This window comes from Cupressus sempervirens, chromosome 10, assembly GCF_028749045.1.
Source record: "Cupressus sempervirens isolate cs-2001-9-10 chromosome 10, ASM2874904v1, whole genome shotgun sequence".
NCBI classification, from domain to species: Eukaryota; Viridiplantae; Streptophyta; class Pinopsida; order Cupressales; family Cupressaceae; genus Cupressus; species Cupressus sempervirens.
This window is the reverse complement of record NC_143127.1, coordinates 912,084,630-912,108,863: the sequence shown is the minus strand read 5'-3', so window position 1 is coordinate 912,108,863 and position 24,234 is coordinate 912,084,630. Positions and strand designations below refer to the sequence as shown.

General features: G+C 33.8%; 1 pseudogene; it reads left to right on the top strand.

Moving 5' to 3' along the window:
• The first annotated feature begins 10,127 nt into the window (after positions 1-10,127).
• The window catches only part of LOC149536956 (actin-depolymerizing factor 7-like), a 60,686-nt pseudogene continuing 46,579 nt past the window's right edge, over positions 10,128-24,234 (top strand).

Sequence of the window (24,234 nt, the reverse complement as noted above, 5' to 3'; positions counted from 1 at the left end):
TTTACTGTCATGTGTCACAAGCTCCTGAACTATATCCAGCTAAAGCACAACCTAATAGAGTCTAGTCATGGTCATACTTGTAGTCTAGGCAATGCAACTTTTAAGGAATTATACAAATTGAGAGCCGTAAAAATATAAATGACAAGATTTTAGGCTGGAAATGCCTTCAGGAGAAGATGAAGGGGCAAAAGGAAAGACATGTTGCATGAGCAATGCCAACCAAAGTAACTCAAGTTTACCACTCAACGCTTACATAAAAGGTGTGGCAATAATCAAATTACATATCTGTAAAGTGCAAGAAACCTAGTTCAAAAAGAGTTTAATTGTTGCTCAGTTCTCCATGATAATAATAGCGTAGTTTATTATGAATAATACTAACGCTCCATGATAATAATAGTTTAGGATATATATACACATACACACATCTTATTATCAATAATGCTAATGGTCTATAATAATAATAGTGTAGAATAGATATCAAATGTTTAAGGTCGATAGGTCATTCAGACATTTTATTTCATTCGAAACTACAATCATTAACAATCTTGCTTAACAAAAAATTAAAATGATAATAATTTAATCAAATATTATTTGTAATAACTAATAAGAATTAAACCTCTCGTCTTAATATCATGTACATATTCATTAAGAAGGTAACTTGAAATACACATAAATTAAGTGCAATTACAATTACAAAAGTGAATTAAAGTATACATATAATAAGATTCTTAACATGGTGTTAGAGAATCTTGAAAGTAATTTTTATAAACCGATCGACATTGGTAAGGTTATTGCATTTGATTGTGGAGTTTATACATCAATCCTAATCTGTTCTAGGAAGTGACACAGTATTTGAAATTATCTTGTCGAGAATCTATAACTGCCAAAATTAATTTTCAAAGTAAAAGATTTTAATTGCCGCTAATTGTTTGAGAACTAAATATCAGAGTCTAAGTGTGTATATTGCGGAGAGTAATTTGAGTTGTGGTGGAACTCTCAGAGAATCATATTTTGGAGTAACACCTAAAAGAGGAGGTCGTGACATAATTTACGTTTCTGGAGACTCTTTAAGACATACATTTGGCTAAAGTTGTTTGCATTTGAATTCATCAGTGCCGCTCAGTCCTTCTGAAGCTACGAATTCATTGAAGGAACGTCATTCTATTTAGCTGTGGTCAGTAAGACGACATGAATTAATTTAACACGGAGTTTTTCATGGATGTTTTCGTTATGTGGATGCATGCAACGAATCATATTAATACAAAGACATCATAAAGGTGAAATATCACCTCTTTATCTCCATGAATCGATGGAGATCGTGGTTCCAAGTTGAAAGAGTTGCTGTGTTGGGTGAAAACTAACTAAAAGGTAACATGAGGAAAATGTCAGAGGAATATCAAGCTATCATGTGGTTGTTGGAACTGAAGATTCACTGCTTATTTTGACTGACTGCCATGTGAATGTTTTCTCAGAACAGGGCAATTGACATATGTTACGCGTGTAGCATGGGTCAAGTTAAACAACAAAATAATAGTATGAATTTTAATGTAATTAGAAACTGTTGGTATTCCCACAGTTCGAATGACTATTATGATTAACAAAGGTTCAAATTGTTATTGAGTCTTGTCATGGCCTCTAGTATCTTGGTAACAAATCAAAATGGGTATTCTTTGATCCCCATATCTGTTTAAAGAGCGCACTTCTGGCACGAGACTAATAATTACCATTGAAGGCAAAGTATTAGTGCTATCCCTTTCTGCTATGATTCATTGGAGACAATTATTCATTCTTAAATTATTGCAGTGTGTTTTTCAGTTTCGGCGTCCTTTCATCCGGGCTTGATGAAATCCCAAAACCTCGAAATGATTATTTAATCACATTAATACATTTACAACCATGATGTTAAGGTCTTGGAAAAATAGTTTCTCAGTAATACCTAGATGAGGTCCGCTTTGCGAGTGGTTTTGTGAAAAATGTGCTCCAGAGTTTTCTACATCGCAACGTTGAGCATCTGCATCATATTTTCTTTTATTAAAATGCAAATTAATTGAAATGAAACAGTCATGAAATCTAAGAGACGGTAAGTTTGGAAACCTGGTAATGTGTCTGCGCCGCTTTGTGGAAGGTTTTCTTGGGGATTCAATTGACCTTGCCAAAGAAAATAATTTCAAAACACATTAATCGTGAGTTTCCTTAGCTAAATTATCTTCTCTCTATACGTGATAATATTGAATACTGTGCTGACATTGGATGGAATGTATTGCAAGCCGAGGGCATTCAAGATTTTAGATTTTTGTTTTTTTGAACTCTTACTTGCAGAGTATAAAGGGAATGTTGTGTTCACCAAATGTGTTGTTGGTCAAGGTATTTTGAGTAAACTCAGAAAGAAACTTCTGTATCATGGGATTAGATGGATAAAATCATATGGAAAGATATACCTCTCTTCTCTATTCCATTATTAGATTGACTCATTGAGATTTGCAATTTTGGCTATCGTTTGCAAGATTCATAAGTTTATATCAGAGAAAGCACCATTTACATGTTATACTGGAATGGGGGTGATAATCTACTTGTTCACTGCAGACATTGAAGGAATTATCAAAGATAGCAGATCTTCCTCATACATCACAAAGATCACAGGGATTGCCTATAAATCAAACCGATAGTATAGTTTGCTCTTACTACCACAACACTAGAACGATTGAAATCTTGTATCTTTGCATCAGTCAAGCATCCATGATAATAGACTAGGAGGCACAAATGTTTTTATCTGATTATTAAGGATTCATAAAAGGTTGATGAGGAATGACACAGTTTAATGCTTGTTAGTTCTACTTTCTATTTGGGTTTAGAATATCCTCTTAGATTTGCGTACAGAAAACTTTGACATCAGTGAAAGAGATCTGGTAGTGATTTGGCTCTCAGCTATTATACCAGCATGATGGAGACATGTCAATGATGAGACATGGTATTCCGGTGCTGCGATACTAAGTTAACATTGTATATCCAGGATTATTGAGAGATGTATGGTACACCTACGCAAATATAAAATATAGAATCTCAGAGGCTTCAACATTAATTATTTCTCCATTGATTGACTCACGTGAGATAGTGATCTAAGTCTTAAATGGAGCCTATTATTGTCAGGATTCAATCTGAAATTTGGGGGCATACATATTACTGAAATAATCAAGAAACCATGGCTTCTGAAATCATGAAGAAACCATGGCTACTATCAGTTGGTAATGCCATATGTTGTATGTATAGGACATCTACCCCTTTAGTGAAATTGACAAATTCAAAAGGGTTTGGTGTTAAAAGAAAGAAAACCGTATGGCTGGTGGGCATACCTAGTGTTGGTTTCCAAAACTGCAGATTGAAATCTTATGAGCCTTGCCTGCTTGATGTTGGGATATCCAACCGGTTAAGGCCAATTTGATGGGATCGATCAATGTGATCCAAATCCCCTGCACTTTCGGCTCTGCAAAACCAAGGTGGGTGTACCTGATCTTGGACAACAACCTCAAATCCAGGATGCTTAAAGTAGATCGATTAGAACACGAAGACAATAAAAGTTTTCCAAATAGCAAGAATTAGAGGAAAACTTTAAACTTGCGATTTGTGAACTAAAAACAAAAGTAAATGATTGAAGTAATGTTTAAAATAAAAAATAAGTATAGATTAACGCAACATATGAATATATTATTTCTCCAATGGAAAGAAATGAAACATTTGCCAGCATATGGATTATGGATCAGGAGTAAAAGACCAGTGCCTAATTAAATAGGCAATCCGAGTCAACATTATTTGTTGAAATGTACAACTTTATAAAATTTTATATATTAAACTATAAATAATTTAACTAATTCAGACGCGATGGACCAGTTATATGAACGCAATTTAAATTAGTCTAAAATGCACTTTAACTCATGCAAAGACAAATTAGACATAAATACAGAAACAATAAAGTATTTCACAATATTTAAATTTATCTAATTTAAAATGCAGTAACGATCCAGTCCACTTATCCAAATATTAAAATATTTATAGAAAATAATTTTAAAAAATATTTATAAAGGACACAACTTAATAAAAAATTAAAATTCTAATGCATATAAATTAAATAAATACTTCTTACTGATTGTGCCGGAAATAGAAATTACACGGAGACAGACTCCCTACAGATCCATCAACTGCAACTCTATCCAAACTGCATAAAAATTTGCTTAGTAATCCACCATCCATAGGCTTAGTTCAAAAGGTCATTTATTTGCCAGTGAAAGAATATAATACATCATCGAGCAAGAATAGGTAAAAAATTTAAAATAAAAGAATGAATATGAATATTGTCTCTCCTTATGTTTTACATCTCATATTTATACTAGATGAAGGGGCATTATTAAACATTGCACCCTTCTATAACAAATAACTGAACCTTAACCCTAGTATAATCCGTATTAAATATTATTCGGATTTATATAGTTTGTACATATATTTTAAATAAAAGCCACTCTAGGCTTAAACATTTGTTTTCCGCATATACACTTTAATTCTTCCAACGTATATCTCCAAGCTTCTTTAAATTCAATGCTTTTCCATATATTAAGTGATATCTTCATCAATCAAGAGTCGGGTGTGCTCGATTCATCCTATAATAATGAAAACGCAAGGGCAATGAAACACTTGTATCATTTATGATATTGCCTTTGCTTATTTTTGTCTTTTCCATAGTAAAAAATCCACGGCTATATCTCTGTCAATTTATTTGCAGATGATGAGAATCACACAGGCAGGTTTCAATACTGGCCTGAGTATCCTGAATCGATGGGCCTCCATGTTGTGCTCCTGGTGCAAATGACACTTAGTATTTATAAAAGATGGATCCTCTAGTCCCGTTCCTCATGTGTTGGATAATTAGACTCAGGTATATCTGACTCTCGTGTCAACTGGCGCTCAGCATTCCAATTTTCGTCCATCGTATTTTCCATATACTTGTGCCAAAACAAAGAACCATTAGATAGAGAATTGTTGAATCTGTGATAATTAGTGCTTCCAGCGGCTAAGTGCGGAGACACTTGAAGGATGGTGATAAACTTCAAATGGGAGAAGAACATCTTCCAACACAAAAAGTTCATCTTCGTCTATGATCCCATATGTGCACAAGCTTGATCATATGAATGTCTTTTAAATCTGCCCGGGCTTGATATATTGGCATTCAAACTTCTAATCCTGTACATAAATGTCTAAGACACCTCCAGGCTTTACTAATGGACGAACAAAGAAATAGATTAAACAAATCTTAATGATGAGTCTGCTATGGCATTGATGAAGCTATTGCAATACCACTGTATGTGCTCACAGATCGCTGACTGGTGTTTTCTGTCTGTTCTGTTGGCAATCATGCTTGTAATTTTTGAGTTTGACAACTCTTCTGACCTGTGATGTCATTGATTCCAGCTTGTCCCCTTCATTGTGATTGTATTCCTCTGAATGTAATTCGATAGCAATATTCTTCATTCTAAATTATTTTTGAAGACTTTTGACAATATATACTTTTCCAACACCCTCAAATTCAAATATGAATGGTATTAGTAATGTGTGGGTGTGATTCAGATCAATACCTACACTTCAAAAAGTATCCAACACTGGGGATGAGAGCACATAATCACAAAAGGTCACTACAGGTCAAACAAGTTTAAATTCCTTTTCGCACATGATCACTATTCATTGTGGCTTAAATCATAGCATGCTTGGAGCTTCTTTTGTTGATTCATATTGTACTTCCTATGTGTTCTAGTGGATGTTGCACTTTGCACATTCCTTCTTTTATTATGATATGCATATGATCTTATGGGAAATGAATCTCCCTGATAAAGTATTCACTTCTCAATGACAATACCATAAGCTTTCAACATTATTTCAAAAAATGGAGACTTAAATTTTTGGGCTCCATCACTTGGATTGAAATCAATAATAGTGGTGTTATACAAACATTGTGGTTTCTGATTATATAATGATGGGAAGGATATTTAATTTAAAGAAAGGAATCTTATTTTGGGTTGATAATGAAAATCAAGGCCATTGAATACAATGTGGCTGCTTTACTTGTCCAAGTCAAAAATATTGCCAAGGAAGCCACATCCTTCTCACATCCTTATAAAAATTGTTAATGCATTCTTTTCTATGAGATAAAGATAATGAAGGTGTGTTGGTAAACAATTTTGTCTTCACACAATAAATCACTTGGTTTAACTCTTCAAACCCAAAATCAATTCAAAGACAAAACAAAACTAATAGTTGGGTCGCGTTGCAATGAGATTGTGCAAGCGCTCTCTGAATTTTACATGGTACAACTCCCCGATTGGATTTACAAGGAATGAGTTGAACATATGCTTTTAACCTGAAAGCGAAGGCTGCCCCCACTATTCTTCGATAGGGGGCAAATAACTAATACCTACTTCAAGACACATCATAGTCAAAGTAAAGACACTCAATCATTTACTCTGTTATGAACTAAGAATATCAAAGAAATCATGAATCTAGATTAAAGATACACTTGCAGCTCTTGAACGAAATCGATGCACAAGGAAATAAAGATCTCAAAATACTCCATGATTCGCACCATAACCATGAAATGAAGAAGTAACACAGTCTCAATACCCTTCAAGATATCATTTCAATTCAAAAATAGATATATCTCAGAATATCATGTACAATTTTATCATTTAGAGAAACCACAAGCAAAAAAACCTAATGTTTTATCTTTCTATTTCTTTCCCTTCCTAACATACAATCCAGTAAAGGCGAAAAATGAAAAATGACTCCTCTTGTCATGCAAAACCTCTGTCTATAGAAAAGCTAAACCCTTTCTCCTACTTGCTGAGGGATATTTAATATCTATCATTCGCGTAACATTTTGGTTATTAGCATAACCATTTCTTCATAAGGTCTTCTTTTATCTTCGATGGTTATATCCTTGGGGAACTTATTTAGTGCTTCCACGTTAAAATTGGAAACCATCAACAAAATACTACCTTGCCCAACCACATTAGTTTTACAATATATGCACCTATTGGGGAACCCAATGTCTACTAATGAAAGCTAAATTTGGTGTCCATCTCATGGCAATTAGTATAACTCATCATGATGTGTCGGGTCTGCATATTAGGCACGTGCCCTTCATATATTGTTACCAAGACTACAAGGAGTGTCCTGAGAACTAACCAATACATGTGGATCCATTAAACCTGTGGCTTCAATACCTTCATATCCGACCCTTTAAAGTTCATATAAGTTGAGTAGTGTGCATTTATTGCCCGTGGAAGGCATTGGCATTCAGTCAAACATTTCACATGCACTATTTGTGCTCCCAACCTTGGCATTCAATCAAGTCGGCATTATTTATATACAACACGTGATACACTCCTTTGGCTCCTATGGATACACTGTCATCATGAGCGCTTGTCGTATTGAAGAAAACTTGTGGGGACCCCTTTCGATGTCCCTGTGATGCTTTCTTCACATCAATAACCCTTCGTCCAATCTGGTGAATTTGAGTATATGTAATGTTGATGTCATCCTTTCTACTATGAAAAGGGGCCTCAAAATTGACTCCCATGGTTGAGCTTATCGATGATTCTACAACTTCTGACAAAAAAAATATGTTCTTCAGGAGCCAGAGTGTTGAATGGCATTGCTTCTTTAATCTCTGATTTCTTTCCTCAATCTCTTTGTGGAAATAGAGATTTCTTGACCAAAATTCTTGACATTATTATACCTTTCATACACACACTTCAAAAACACGGTAGATTGTCGATCTTCAACAGGGTTTAACTTGTTCTTTTTAGCTTCACAAATGCTTCCTCTGAAAGCATCCCAAAAATATTGGAGCATTTTTTTTAAAAAAAATCATCTTATCAAAAGTAGGTCTCTTTCGAGGCTGTTCCTTTAAGCCAATTTCTTGATCACTCATGATTGTATAGTTGTAAGAAATTTAGTTAGAGGAAATCACTGGAACTTCTTCCTCCACAACTTCCAATTCTTTTTCGAGTTGCTGTACCTTCCTCTTGGATGCATCCAAATCTTTCAACTTAGATACCACAAAGGCTTCTCCATAATAGAGAATATGTGTGATCGTCTTTCATGCTTGTATTATTCCTAACGACTTGGGATATGCTTTCCTTGTAGCCATCCACGAACTCACACAACACTTTATCATCCATTTGATAAAGTTCCATGAGAGACTGGGCCTTGGCCTTCTCATGACTTTCATATTTGACATGGTCTTTACACAGAGTTGCCAATCTCATGCACATGAAGATAACTATAAAACTAAGGAAACAATTGTTAGGCATTAAATCTTCAATTCAATTCTCAATAGAGTCACCCAAAATTTGTTGGTAAACAGATTTGTCTTCGCACAATAAACCACTTGGTTTAACTCTTCAAACCGAAAACCAATTCAAGACTAAACAAAACCAATAGTTGGGTCACGTTGCAATGATTTTGTGCAAGTGCCCTCTAAATTTTATAGGGTACAACTCCCGGATTAGATATACAACGAAAGAGTTTAACAAATTCTTTTAACCTAAATGCGAAGGCTACCCACACTATTCTTGGATAGGGGGTAAATAACTAATACCTACTTCAAAACACTTCACAGTCAAAGTAAAGATACCCAATCCTTTACTTTATTATGAACTAAGAACATCAAAGAAATCATGAATCCAGATTAATGATACACTTGCAGCTCTTGAACGAAATCAATGCACAACGAAATAAAGATCTTAGAATACTCCATGATTCACACCATAACTATGAAATGAAGAATTAACACATAGCCTCAATACCCTTCAAGATGTCATTTCAATTCAAAAATAGACATATCTTAGAATATCATGTACAATTTAATCATTCAGAGAAACCACAAGAAACAAAAACTAATGTTTTATCTTTCTATTTCTTTCCCTTCTTAACATATAATCTAGTAAAGTTAGAAAATGAAAAATGACTCTCTCTTGTCATGCAACACCCTCATCTACAAAAAAGTGGAACCCTTTCTCGTACTTGCTGAGGCATATTTAATATCTATCATTCCCGCAACATTTTGGTTATTAGCATAACAATTTGTTGGTAAGGTCTTCTTTTATCTTATTTTCGATGGTTATATCCTTGGGGAACTTAATTACCGCTTCCAAATTAAAATTGGAAACCGTCAATAAAATGCTCCCTTTCCCAATCACATCAGTTTTTCAATATATGCACCTATTGGGGAACCCGATGTCTACTAATGAAAGCTAAATTTGGTGTCCATCTCATGGCAATTGGTATAACTCATCATGATGTGTCGGGTTTGCATATTAGACACGTGCCCTTCATATATTATTACCAAGTCTATAAGGAGTGTCCTAAGAACTAACCAATACATGTGGATCCATTAAACCTGTGGCTTCAATACCTTCATATCCGACCCTTTAAAGTTCTGTAGATAAGTTGAATAGTGTACATTTATTGCACGTGGAAGGCATTGGCATTTAGTCAAACATTTCACATGCACTATTTGTGCTCCCAACCAAGGCATTCAGTCAAGTCAACACTATTTATATACAACACGAGACACACTACTTTGGCCCCTATGGATACATTGCCACTATGAGCGCTTGTCTTATTGAAGAAAACTTGTCGGGATCCCTTCCGATGTTCCTGTGAGGCTTTCTTCACATCAATAGCCCTTCATCTAATCTGGTGAATTTGAGTATATGTAATGTTGATGTCATCCTTCTATTGTGAAATAGACCTCAAACTCAACTCCCATGATACGTGAAAGCCATGAACCTATGTACTTTTCCAACTACTTCTAATAGTGTTGACAATTTGTCAAACACTTCATACTTTTCCTTCACATATTGGCTTCGGGTGCATGTCTTGGTTGTAGCCATGTGGTTCAGAGGAATTTTCTTCTCTTTGCCATTTCGATCCAAAATTCATGCCATATGGATTCATGCTTTAGCTGTGTACCACCATGTGAACTAAGTCCGATTGACCTTCACTTCGTTGGTTTTCACATATTCTTTAGATTGAGCTCGAAAACCACCTCTCCTTTTAATGCTATCCACACCATTACTGAAATGGACATTAGACATTGTATTGAATACTATGAAGTGTTTGACGAATTGTCAACACTATTAGAAGTAGTTGGAAAGGTGCATAGGGTCGTGGCTTTCAGGTACGATGGGAGTCGAGTTTAAGGTCTGTTTCACAGTAGAAAGGATGAAATCAACATTACATATACTCGAATTCATCAGATTGGACGAAGGGCTATTGATGTGAAGAAAGCATCACAGGAACATCGAAGGGGTCATCGCAAGTTTTCTTCAATAAGACAAGCGCTCACGGTGGCAGTGTATCCATAGGAGCCAGAGGAGTGTGTCTCGTGCTGTATATAAATAGTGGCAACTTGACTAAATGTTGCGGTTGGGAGTACAGATAGTGCATGTGAAATATATTACTGAATGCCAATGGCTTCCATGTGCAGTAAATGCACACTATTCAACTTATCTGCAAAACTTCAAAAGGTCGGATATGAAGGTATTGAAGCCACATGTTTAATGGATCCACATGTATTGGTTAGTTCTCAAGACATTCCTTGTAGTCTTGGTAACAATATATGAAGGGCACATGTCTAATATGCAGACCTGACACATCATGATGAGTTATACCAATTGTCATGAGATGGACACCAAATTTAGCTTTCATTAGTAGACATCGAGTTCCCCAATAGGTGCACATATTGTAAAACAAATCTGATTGGGCAAGGGAGCATTTTGTCAATGGTTTCCAATTTTAATGTGGAAGTGGTATTCAAGTTCCCCAAGGATATAACCATCGAAAAGAAGATAAAAGAAGACCTTACCAAGAAACTGTAATGCTAATAACCGAAATGTTAGGGGAATGATAGATATTAAATATGCCTTAGCAAGTAGGAGAAAGGGTTCCACTTTTCTATAGATGGAGGTGTTGCATGACAAGAGGAGTCATTTTTCATTTTCTGACTTTATTGGATTGTATGTTAGGAAGGAAAAGAAATGGAAAGATAAAACATTAGTTTTTGTTGCTTTTGGTTTCTCTAAATGATGAAATTGTACATGATATTTTGAGATATATCTATTTTTGAATTGAAAAGATATCTTGAAGGGTATTGAGACTGTGTTTTAATTCTTCATTTCATGGTTATGGTGTGAATCATTGAGTATTCTAAGATCTTTATTTCCTTGTTTATCAATTTCGTTCAGGAGCTGCAAGTGTATCATTGATTTGGCTTCATGATTTCTTTGATGTTCTTAGTTCATAATAGAGTAGATGATTGGGTGCCTTTACTTTGACTGTAAAGTGTTTTGAAGTAGGTATTAGTTATTTGCCCCTTATCCAAGAATAGTGCGGGTAACCTTCACATTCAAGTTAAAAGCATATGTTAAACTCATTCCTTGTATATCTAATCAGGGAGTTGTACCCTATAAAATTTAGAGGGTGCTTGCACAAACTCATTGCAATGTGACCCAACTGTTGGTTTTGTTTTGTCTTTGCATTGGTTTTGGGTTTGAAGAGTTAAACCAAGTGGTTTATTGTGCGAAGACAAATCTGTTTACCAACAAATTTTTGGCAACTCTGTTGGGGAATCAAATTGAAGATTTAGTGCCTAACAATTGTTTCCTCTATTTTATGATTATCTTTGTGTGCAGGAGATTGGCAACTCTGTGTAAAGACCATGTTGAATGTGAAAGTCATGAGAAGGCCAAGGCCTAGTCTCTCATGGAACTTTATCAAATGGATGATAAATTGTTGCGTGAGTTTGTGGATGGCTATAAGGAAAGCATATCTCGAGCCATTAGGAATAATACAAGCATGGAAGATGATCACATATCTTCTCTATTGTGGAGAAATCTTTGTGTTAGATACCATAAGTTGAAATATTTGGACGCATCGAAGAGGAAGGTACAACAACTTGAAAAAGAATTGGAAGTTGTGGAGGAAGAAGTTCTAGTGATTTCCTCTAACTATATTTCTTGCAACTATACAGTCATGAGTGATCAAGAAATTGGCTCAAGGGAACAACCTTGAAAGAGACCTACTACTAAGGGGATAAATTTTTAAAAAGAGCTAGTGCTCCAAAATTTTTGGGATGCTTTCAAAGGAAGCATTTGTGAAGCTAAAAAGAACAAGTTAAACCTTATAGCTAGTGCTCCAAAATTTTTGGGATGCTTTCAAAGGAAGCATTTGTGAAGCCAAAAAGAACAAGTTAAACCTTATAGAAGATCAACAATTTGCTGTGTTGTTGGAGTGTGTAAGAAAGGTATAATAATATCAAGAATTCTGGTAAAAAAATCTCTATTTCTACATAGAATTTGAGGAAAAAATTAGAGATTAAAGAAGCAACACCATTTAACACTCTAGCTCCTTAAGAACATTGTTTTTTGTCAGAAGTTGTAGAATCATCAACAAGCTCAACAAGAGGAGCTACATGTTAAAGAAGAACCTCATGTCATAGAGGAATTGTTGGTAAGTGACAATAAAGAGGTGAAGACTCATGATTTTCAACCTGTATTTTCGCCTTATGAAGATTTTTATCTCATTTCAAAAGAGGAAGTTTCTTATACCGAGTTTGATCCTATGGTCATTGAAAGTAGTTTTGAAAAACCATTGCTTTTGACCATATGTCCTAAGGATAGTTCAATTTGTAACATGCATGAAGAAACTATGATTTCTGATTTTTCTTTTGCACGTCAAAACAAGAATATGGCTTATATGACAACAATACTGAATTAATTAAAGAATATAGATGATGATATTATTTAGAGCAACATGAATGCATTTTACTCTCCTACTGAATACATTGAGGACTTTGAAATTAGGGATAATCCTCTCTTAATTTCTTGTGATCTATGTGATAGCAATGAAGAAGAAGAAGGTCATATTGGAAGTTCTAACAGTATAAACATATATTAGCAAAGCAAAGAAGCTACGACTAGTCCAAAGCATGATAGCCAATTAGAAGCTCCCTTAATGAATAATCCATGGCTTCTTGAGACAACTAAAGATAGCATAGTGGGTGATGTCCAAAGGATCATTGAGGTACATGGCAACCTATGCACAATTGAGGTAAATGATGCCTTAAGTTTGATGCCTTAAGTTTCCAAATACAATGATCATGATGCTTTCTTTATTAAGCCCAATGCTATTCATAATGTGGTAATTGATGAACCAAAATTTAGAGTTTGTGCATTTGATGAGAAGATTTAAAATGAGGATTTCTTGTTTGATCTCACCCCAACTCAAGAGAAGTGGTCTCAACACCAAATGTTGGAGGCATTCTATTTTAAAAATAAAGTTGTTGATGGACTTATAAGGGATGGGATTTCAGCAGGCCTAGCTCCAAGATTTGGTTTGAATGCTTCTATGAGGTTCTTTTCCAATACCTTCCTCATCCACGGTTTTGCTTTTTTGTCCCAAGAGAAAGATGTAGTTGTTTGTGATACAAATTACTTCACTCAAAATAATGATGAGATAGTGTAGCTTGAAATTTATGATGAGTCATGGTTGTTTGGATATGACTATCACTTTCTCAAATTCATGCACATGATTAATCAGAACTCTTGTCATGTAGAGCTTGCCAAACAAATATGGTATGTGGATCTTGCTTTGAAATGCAACTGGCTAACCCAGAAAGGCTCTTATTTTTCTTAGGTCGTTGATGGCTTCATGTAAGTGCTCCATATTTCTAGTGTTGTGATAGGCTCTTCCTTCCTATGTATATGTTTGTAAATATGCTTTTGCTCTGCAATTTTTTGTTGTGCGTAGTTTAGCTTTCCTTGTTTTAGTTTGTTGTTGTTTTGTTGTTAGTTACATTTTTAGTAGTTGCCTTGCTCTCCCCGCAAACAACCCCTCTTTCTTGTCATGTGCTTTGACTCTATTGCCCAACAGATAAGGCACTATTCTTTTGACCATAAATGTTGATTTCTTTATGCCCCTTTCATGCACATACTCCCCAGTTAGAGCCAATGTTAGTTGTTCTTTTGACACCAATTTTGAACTTGAAAATAAAAGCTTCCTGATGGCCTTTTTCTTGGTTCTCTTGTTTTCTCCTTTGATTTATATTGGAAAGGCTTTGTAAAATTTGCTTTTTTAAAGACTTGGGTTCAGACAAAAAGGTAGGTTAGCTCACTAGTTTTATAACAATCTTGAACTAGTATGAAGTGCTTCTGAACGCCATTGTACCATTTGAACTAGTTCAAAAGTTTAGAGGTCCAGTTCAAAGTTCAATTTTGGAATGTAGTTCAATGCTTCAAGGATTTAGGTTTATATTGACTCCATCATTGATTAAGATCTTGAAGTTCATATGCTCAGAGGTGCACACCATTGTTCAGTTTTTAGGTTCAAGGTTAAAGATTTTCCCATTCAGAGGTTCAATGTAGAAGTAATAGTTCGAGGATCATCATTCAAGTTCAGATCCCAGTTGGTTTTAGTTTCAGTTAAAGTTCAAAAGATCAAGGCTCAAAATTCATAGATCCAGTCATATATGGGTATGATGGATGTTTTGATTATAAAATTTGTTGACAATATTTCTAAGACATCGAAGATGATCATCGAACAAATAATGCATTCCCTTCAAAACCATTGCAACAGAGAGATATCATATGGGTTCATAGTGGAAAACCCAATGAAAAATGTCATGGAGGCCAACTCGATAACACACATGCATGCAAAACCTTCAAAACAAAGATGTACTTTTACATCTGGTATCTATATTGTTAGTACTCTTTGGTTAATTATTGGTGGGAACCTAACAGAATGTTTAGTAGGAAGAAGATCATTTCCAAGGCCTCATTGACATGGTCGTGTCCACGATTGCCATCATGGAAGTAGTTTTAGAACATGAAAATGCACCATGAGGCATTAGAAATTAAATGTGCTAATGGGATATCAGAAGATGACTGATCATGAAAATTAGTGAATTCCAGTATTTGGAATGTTGATGTCATCCTTTCTACTATGAAATAGGCCTCAAACTCGACTCCCATGGTTGAGCTTGTCGATGATTCTACAACTTCTGACAAAAAAATGTACTTCAAGAGCGAGAGTGTTGAATGGTGTTGCTTCTTTAATCTTCGATTTCTTCCTCACTCTCCGTGGAAATAGAGATTTCTTGACTAGAATTCTTGATATTATTATACCTTTCATACCACTTCTAATAGCGTTGTTAATTCGTCAAACACTTCATAATTTTCCTCCACATATTGAGTTCGGGTGCATGTCTTGGTTGTAGCCATGTGGTTTGGAGGAATTTTCTTCTCTTTGCCATTTCGATCCAAAATTCATGCCATATGGATCTACACTCTAGCTGTGGACCGCCATGTGAACTAAGTCCGATTGACATTCACTCCGATGGTTTGTACATATTCTTTAGATTGAGCTCAAAAACCACCTCTCCTTTTAATGCTATCTAGACCATTAGCAAAATGGACTTTAAACATTATATTGAATACATATCTTTGGACATCTGTCAGATGGATCATGTGCTTTTGCATTATATCTGTATTCGTGGCTCAACACCATTAACTTCAACCACCATGAGAGAGAAATTCAACATATACTATACACATGTGGGCCATCTTGAGATGAGGTGAGCCTTGTGGGTGTGGCCTTGGGGATTCACTTATATTCATCTTTGCCCCACTGCTCAAATGTGAGGTTTTTTATCATCACAATTATCCTTCCTTTATTGATGGACCAATAGCCACAATCCTGTGTAGGTGTAGGCATGAGATGGCTCGAGTTGCTCCATTTGGGATTTTGAGTGATAGGTTCAAGCATTATTTTAAAAGTTTGTATGGGTTCTCGATGTATTCACATCTGCACAACCATGATGCCTGGCGGTATCTCTTTTATCATTTGATGATCTGAGATGATTGTCACACCCTTCTTCATAACCATAGGTTCCTCCAAACATCCTATGCTCAAGTTTGAATGTAAGATGACCATTGTAACTATGTGAGTACTTTTAATAGGGGTTTGAGAATGTGGTTTCTGATATCCCATCATCACATTTAATTTATAATGCCTCAGGGTGCATTTTCATGTTCTGGAACTACTTCCATGATGGCAATGGTGGACACGACCAAGTCAACAAGGCCTTGGAAATGATCTTCTTCCTGCTAAACATTCTGTTCGGTTCCCATCAATAATTAACCAAAGAGTGCCAATAATATAGATACCAGATGTAAAAGTACATCTTTGTTTTGAAGGCTTTGCATGCGTGTTATCAAGTTGGCCTCCATGACATTTGTGATCGAGTTTTCCACTATGAACCTACATGATGTCTCTTTGTTGCAATGATTTTGAAGGGAATGCATTATTTTTTCCATGATCATCTTCGATGTCTTAGAAAAATTGTGAACAACTTTTATAATCAGAACATCCATCATACCCATATATGACTAGATCTATGAATTTTGAGCCTTAAGCTTTTGAAATTTAACTGAAATTGAAAGCAACTGGGATCTAAACTTGAATGATGATCCTCAAACCATTACTTCTACATTGAACCTCTGAACGGGAAAATCTTTAACCTTGAACCTAAAAACTGAACAATGACGTGCACCTCTAAGCATATGAACTTCGAGATCTTAATCAATGAAGGAGTCAATATAAACTTGAATCTTTGAAGCACTGAACTGCATTCCAAACTTGAACTTTGAACTGAACCTCTAAACTTCTGAACTTGTTCAAATGGTATAACATGGTTCAGAAGCACTTCATACTAGTTCAAGACTATTATAAAACTGGTGAGCTAACTTGCCTGTTTTTTATCTAAACCCAAGTCTTTAAAAAAAACAAACTTTACAAATCCTTTCCAATATAAATCAGAGGAGAAAACAAGAGAACCAAAAAAAAGGCCATCAAGAAGATTGTATTTTCAAGTTCAAAATTGGTGACAAAACACCAACTAACAAGGTGTCAGCCTTTGTAATGCATCTTCTTTAAGGTGTAGAAAAATTGTTGTCTTATCCCACACAGAAAATAGAGAAAACACATAAGAAAAGATAAGTGTTACATAATGTTCATATGTATTTGTTTATTCATACAATTAAATTGATTTGAAATTCATGTGTACAATTAGGAACTCATTTATGAAAAAGAAATTGATGCTTACATTCGTGGGACATAGTTAATGAATGATTTTTTTTTTTTTTTTTTCCAAAGAGGAGATAACATTTAGAGGGAGTGGGATACATCCATTAGAGGTAAACTTGGTATGAACATGGAGTTTTAGAAGGGAACTACTTTATCGTGAATGTTTGTTGTTGCCAAGCTTGAGGATAACTCCACAATTTAGTACATTATCTCATGTTATCGTGAATCAAGGTATGCTTCTATGATAGAGGGAGCATATAGAAGATTTTCTTGAGTTGAATTTTGAGGATCTTGGTCATATTGATTCAGAGGGAGTAGACCATTTCAAGATAGATTCTCTAGTGATCAAGAAATTTCAACAATCAAATGAATATGATTCATGTGATGACGTTTCACATGTGTAAATGGATGAACCCGCAATAGCGGGCTACACTTTTTTGGAGGAGGAAATTCCTCCAAAAATTGAACCTCCAATTTTTTTGATTGATCCCTTTAGTAAAAGGCCATTATGCAAATACCTAAACCGTAGATGAATACCCAAAATTCTATTATGTAAGAGTACATTATCACCAAAGATTTGACAACCTCAATATTTTCTCCAAGGCCTTCAACCAAAGTGAAGTTTGCACAATGTTGAAGACATACTTTGAGTTATCGATCAAACCCCTTATGGAGAGGGAAACTCAACATTAGTGATTTCATGAGATGTATCTTAATACATCCTTCTTTGTGAGAGAAAAATTTCAGGTGAAAACCCTTAGTTCCACCCTCTAGGAATATCCATGGTGGACCCATCCTCTAATATGGTTCATGGTGGACGTCATGTGAGTTATTACATGATCTCGTGAAAACTTCTTGAGATATGACATTCTTTCAATAAGTTTACTTGTGGTTACTATTTTAAGGTGATGATCTTAACAATTTTTTAACCTACTATATGATTAATATCATTTGGTTGATGTCCATAGAGATCATGATATTACATATCTCTTATGTAACCTTTGAAGTTACATTACTGAGATATGACCACAATGTATACTATAAGACATGGTATTGGAGACACCATGTGTAGATATTTTCCATGACTTGATGATATTCTTGTATATATCATACTTTGATGATACCATAAGGTAACATATAAATAATGAAGATCTATGTTAGATATCTTCTCTGGTAGACATCTTGAGACGTGATGTCAGTGTGCATGCCAAGAAAAGATATGAGTATGGTGAATATATGACATGGTTGATATTCTTGGGCATACCATACTCCTGATGTTACCATAAGATAATAGGTGTACACTGTATTGTTTCTTTGGATAGAAACCATCCTCCCTAGCTAAGAGGGTTTGTTAATGATTGTAGTTTTGATCAAATGATTCCAATAGATGAAATCAAATGTTTGAATGGCCTATTAGCCTTAAACATGTGATATCTATCGTACGCTATTATAATATGGGAGACTTAGTATTATCAATAATAGTGTGTGCGCGTGCGTCACACACGTGTGTATTAGATATATTATACACATATTATTATACATGTAAAAATTATTATCACATATTTTAATCATGATAATACATTAAGAAAATATTATTTGTAATAACTAATGAGACAATTATGTACATGAGATATGTCTCATAATATCATATACATATTCATTGAATACATATTTATACTTATAATAGAAAATACATATTTTACTTAACAATAATTAATATATGATTATCATTTAAATATTAAATATTAATGGGCCAAAGTTTAGATATAATTATGATTATACGTCAAGCTTGAGTAGACTAGAACCCAAGGCTTCCTAGATGAGAGACTCTCAAATTACCATTGTGTTGTAGACTCTTACCTATATATATAGGGTAAGTGCACCGAGTTGTGGTGCCAAAAAGATGACATCTTTTTTTTTTTTTTCTAGTTTTGAAAAGTGCATACTTGCAATAGCGTGCATGCACTATGGCTTGGGATACCCAAGCCATAGCGCATGCATGCTATAGTGTGTACGCACTATAGCACATACGCAGTTTTCAAAACATTTTTTTTTAATAAAGTGCGCACGCACTATTGACTTAAATTTAAAAAAATTTAAATAGCACATGCGCGCTATAGCACACACATGCTATAGGACACACACACTATTCAAAGGTTTGCATTCTACCAAGCCTAAGGTTTGGTTTTGCGTTAAGGATCCAACCCAAAGGTTTGGAGTTTGTAAACCAGTCTGAGACGTGTTTTGCTGCAAACATACAAAAATGATTGATTTTCTTGTGTGCTCTCCTTCAAGTTTCCTCGTGGTTGAACATCGATAAAATTAGGTTACATGATATTGTAGGTGTCTGTGTTAGCTATATAACCATATAATTTATTTTTTATTTGAACTATTTCAAGCCTTTCATCCATAATTTCTTTTTAATGTATGTCCATTTTTTTTGTCAAAAACCAACATGTACTGATTGGCCTATAGATTTTAGCTCGTTCATCGAATTTTGCAACAACTTAGTTATTTAGAAACTAGACTCCATTCTACACACTTTGAAAAAAAGAAGTTTTGATTTTAGATTAGTTTCAAATCATTTCTAGGGGAGCACAAAGACATTTCACATTTTTGGGATGTGTCTAATTAAAAAATTCAAAAAAAAAAATACACATTGTAAAATTACCCGAAAAATCTAGGATAAACTACATAGTGTTAGGCAACTTTTGACTATAGCAATTAAAGAATTTCCCAAAAAAGTTAAAATTTTAGGGGGGGCACACTTTGTACTGTGTTATGTTTTTTTGGAATAAACAATACCACTTTCAAAGACCTCCTTTTTTAAGGACCTAAAACTAAACCATTTTGAAAAAAAATTAGTAGTTTAGAAACTAGATTCAAAAGACTACTATTTTTGTTTTTGTCATATCTTAAAATTTTGAGCGTAACTATCTTCAAATTCTTGTTGAAATTTAAAAATTGCTGATTTTAGAAAAAGATGTCCACTTATACCCCCCTTTTGGCACCACAACTTGGTGCACTTACCCTATTTATATATTTTAATATAATATAAATTAGATTAAATTTAAAAAATATTTAATAAAATAATGAACTATACATCACAACATGCAAATAAAAAGAATCTTTAAGTAATATGAAAACTACTGGAGACCTCCTATTATGTCTTGGGTTTACTTCAAATCTACATTTTTAGCCAATAGGCTTTTGTAGTGGGATTGCCCTTATACTTTTTGTGTAGAAAATTTGTCTCACGTTGTGGAACTACTTTAAAAGTCACAAAACAAACTTTAGAAACTTGTAAAACTATTTTGTGATGGTCAAAAAATATGTTCATGTTAAGAAAGCGATGTCCAACATTATATATTTTTAATTTTATTAAAAAAAACTCTTCTTATCTATTTTTAATGAGTAAAATAATAATTATTAATTAACTTTTTTTCATAAATTATAGTATAACAAGTTTATTTCTTCTTAATTTAATTATTCTTTTAGCAATTAAGTAAATTTTTAAAATTAATTTAAATAATGATTACAATTTTTTCTTTTTATTAATTTAAAGAAATAATATTCTTGAGTGAATAAAATATAGAAAATATAAATGTAATGATGACATTTAAAGAATTTTTTTTAATAATGTCTTAAAAACTTTAAATAGTAAATTTAAGATTACTTTTTATATTAAGAAATAATACTTTCTCTAAAGTTTTATTCTAATAAAAAATAATTATCATCTATTTAATTAATTTAAATAAGTTTAGTTTACTAAAGTTAAGATTACTTTTTATTATTATTAAAAAATAAATAAATATTTTTTCAATATTTTTATTTTCATAAAAAATAAGCATCATGCACTTAATTAATTAAAAAAACCTTGATAGAAATTTCATTAATAGAATTTTTGATAAGCAAGAGGCCGAAGTCATATATTAAGAAAAAATCGTTATACAACCCCACTTAATGGATATTGAGAGGACAAAGATGAACGTTAGTTTGTTAGTATTGCCCTTTCCCATCAAAACCATTTGAGATTCCTTAATTCCTTAGTTACCCCTTCTGATTGTGTGATCTGAAATAACACAAATAAACATCTAACAAAAATCTATACTACTTGTTAGGAGGTTAGAGATTCCTAAAAAAGACATAAATCTACTAAAGACATTGAGATCCTAAAATAATAGACATCAAACAAACAACAAATTTTCAATTAAAAATAGAAACAAACACAAATTAAACATAAGAAAGTGATTGAAAAGCTTTCAAAGGGAATCAATTAATGAAAGAAGGAAAATAATTTAAACACTTATGAGGATATCAAAAGTATGCCAAGTTATCATTAATTCTATTTCAGAGAATAATTACTATAGGGGATTGAAGTGAAGATTAATACTTAAGTTAACTTGTTTATCAATACCTATATTAGCTAGCTCGTCTACTTTCTTATTCCCTTACTGATAAATGTGGTTAATTATTATTTTGTTGAAGACTTTGTATAGTTCTAAAGGCATCAAGAGTTTTGCATCTAGCTTCTAGTTAGAAAGAGCTCCTTTCTTAAGAGCATTTATAATAATGGCCAAGTCTCCTTCTATTTCTAACTTATTTATTCCCAAATGTTTTCATAACAACAATCCTTCTACTAAAGTGGAAATCTTTGCCGAGTTATTAGTACCTTCTCCAATGTACCTTGCTATATTGGAAATTTCTTCTCCTTTGCCATTGTGAATGCAACATCCCATGCCAGATTTACCTGGGTTGCCTCCTGTACCTCCATCAAGATTTAACTTGAACCATCCCTTTTTTGGAATTTTCAATACACATTCTTCTCTTGAAGATTTAACTTCATAAACCCCTTTTCCCAGAAAGGTCGAGATTTTTAACCCAATCCATTGTCCACACATTTTTTCATCCTGATAAGTCATCCTAGCTTGTTTGATGTTACAATTAAGAAATCTATTCTTTGTTAACTATATAAGTAAAATTTCTATTTTATTAATAAGTTGATTAACCGACATCTTGCTATCTTGAAAAATTCTTCTATTCCTCTATCCAAAGCCTATAAAAGATACTATTAGACCTTAATAGAGGTCAAGACATCAACATACTGAGTATGGAGTTAGGGAAGGCTATCACCAGGCCTAATTGAGAGCAAATACATTGCCAAAAAATAGTTGAATAAGGGCAATGAAGGAAGAGATGATCTGCAATTTCTTCCCTAGCTTTAGATAATGGACATATAGTTGGACCCTAAAGTCCAAGCTTCCTTAATCTTTTAAAATGAGGGTCCTTTGGTGGAGGACTATCCAAGAAAATAATCTTTCCTTAGGAAGACAAAACTTATCCCAACAAAATCTTAGAGGAAGAATGCTTTTAGAAAAACCTTGATGTGATTTTGAAAATTTGTAACCTAGTTTAGAAGTATACTCCCGATTATTACTTCTAGCCTAGATGAGATAATCCTTACCTCTTTTGAAGGAAAATTTCCTCGAACAAAGAATTGATTGTAGGAGATTTTTATATTCTAGCAGAATATCCTCAAAATCAAAATCTTTCCATTTCCAGCTCATCTCGTTGTCCTCAAAAGTCACATAATCCCTAACCTTAGACCATTTTATTTTCAAATAGGATTTGGGTAGATGGAGGGAAGGATAAAGATCAAGGCCCTTATAACTTCCCCATGAGTTTGTCCAAAATAAAGCATCCCTACCGTCCCCTAGATTGTTAGAAATAGGGATAACTGAGGGCGGGGTTTGAATCAGTAGTCTACAAACTTTAGTCACCAACTGGATATTATTTCTTACTTTAAACCATACATAACAAAGTAATAAATTAATGCTGAATAATAACAGTAACCATGCACACAGATAACTCATAACACCATATTTTGTTAACTAGGGAAACCCTAGCCAAGGGAAAACCTCGATGGGGATGATACCCACTAGATAATATACTGATATATAAGTTTCTTGTTAGAGGATGGACCTTGTTAGGATTCAATGAGAAAATTCAGTATGAGAAGTCCCTATTAGGAGACTTTGAATCCCTGTTAGGAGATTCCGACCATGTTAGGAGTTGTGCCAACCTCATTAGGAGTTGTAGTATAATAGATGCAAGATGATCCCATTGCCCAAACATGTACTTCTAATTACAAGAAGAGCTTATTGCCCAAACAAGTAATTAGACTTCTAGAATATAGGTACCATAACTTCTTTCTTAACTAATCTTTGATCTTCATCTCGATCTCAGATCACAAAATAGCTTTTACAAAACTTCACATATATTGCTTTCACAAAATTTTGCATACAATTGCTCAACATCACAATTACATGATGGCACGTTGGATCAGAAAATAGCTTTTACAAAACTATACATATATTGCTTTCACAAAAGTTCGCATATAATTGCTCAAAATCACAATTACATGATAACACACTTCAATTTGCAAGATGTCCTTTGCACAAATACCATGCCTTTACACAAATTGCTTCTAGGTTGACTAAGACCACAATACACTTTTTCGAGCTTAGAGTAAACATCTAGGATGTTGGCCCTAATTGGACAAGTAATTATTTTGTAAAAAAACAATTTGTTCCTTCAATTCCACTGCCTTGTTTCATTAAAACACAAATATCTTTGTTTCATACAGTCTGTACTGACTTTTGAGGTTATATATGTCATCGTTAACATGTATACACTCTCTATCTAACTTCTCTAGTCATAATATGACATCAACAAGTTATAAACAAAATAATACACTATTGTATACCAAACTCATACTTAGACAATTTTTAGAGTACCAAAAGCTAAGTATCTTTACTTTTGAGGTTTCCTATGAGCATGTACATCATGTATTTCCATAAATGACAATAATTACATATCTCTAGTAGCAATTTGTCAACAATCTCCCACTTTGGCATCGATGGCAATAAACTAGGGAAAATTGGCTAAGTATCAAAAACTTAACAAAAATAATAATACAACAACATTACATTTATTACAATTTGTCCATCTTACATATGCTTACCCTTACAATATACTTTACAATAT